The following is a 1054-nucleotide window of genomic DNA, read 5'->3' as shown; positions in this document are numbered from 1 at the left end:
TTTCAGGCAGTGAGTTCCAGACTCCAACCACCCTCTGGGTGAAAAAGTTCTTTCTCAAATCCCCTCTAAACCTCCCGCCCTTTACCTTGAATCTATGCCCCCTAGTTATTGACCCCTCTACTAAGGGAAAAAGCTCCTCAGCATCCATCCTATCTATGCCCCTCATGTGGAATACTAATTAAATTGGTTCGTGTTAAAAAGCGAGGGTGGAACATGGAAGAGTAAATAAATGCGAGGTGAGATTGTCTCTTTGGGAATTTTCTTGAGCGGAGACTGTTCAGGGACTGAGTGCTGTTTTGCTCCAGAGCGATGGATGATTGCGATTTTATCTGAGCAACATTTACTTCGATACCGACCCAGTACTTGTGGCCGAGTGGTTAAGGCGATGGTTTAGAAAAGCGATGGTTTAGAAATCCATTGGAGGGTTCTCCCCGCACAGGTTCGAATCCTGCCGAATAAGTTTCTAGCGTTTTTCATCCCATTTCATTTGTAAATGTAATCAAATCTCTGGAGAACTAATCCTGAATTAGGCGGAATTAAATCCCACAACCTTCAACACCTCGAGATTTTTCTCGTTTTCATTGATCTGCGAGTATTCACCAAATATACGGTCAGAAATAGAACAAAAATCAGGCAAATTAGCGACAGTGTTTCTCTCTGTCTGACATCACTCTATGTGTGTGTCTGTGTTGATGTGTATGTCTGTCTGTGTACATGTGTGGCATTCTTTTTCTGTCTGTCTGTGTCTGCCGATCACTCGGGTAACAAGCGGGGATACTTTCCTCAGCCTTCACCTTCTTCCTAAAATGTAGTTCCCCAGAATTGGACACAGTACTCCAGCTGAGGCCGAACTAGTGTTTTATTTAGGTTTCCCATAACTTCCTGGCTTGTGCACTCTGTGCCTCTATTTACAAACCCCAGGATCACATCTGCTTTATTAACTGCTTTGTTAACCTGTCCTGCCACCGAGGGAATCTCTGCTCTGCTCTACTCTGTGACAGGGTGGGGCTTCAAGCCCCGATTCTCACAGAGACAGTCCACAGGACTTAACAGC

Source organism: Somniosus microcephalus, chromosome 4 (assembly GCF_052327205.1).
Source record: "Somniosus microcephalus isolate GS21.2 chromosome 4, FLI_Smic_1.0, whole genome shotgun sequence".
NCBI classification, from domain to species: domain Eukaryota; kingdom Metazoa; phylum Chordata; class Chondrichthyes; order Squaliformes; family Somniosidae; genus Somniosus; species Somniosus microcephalus.
Note: the sequence above shows the minus strand (reverse complement) of the source record.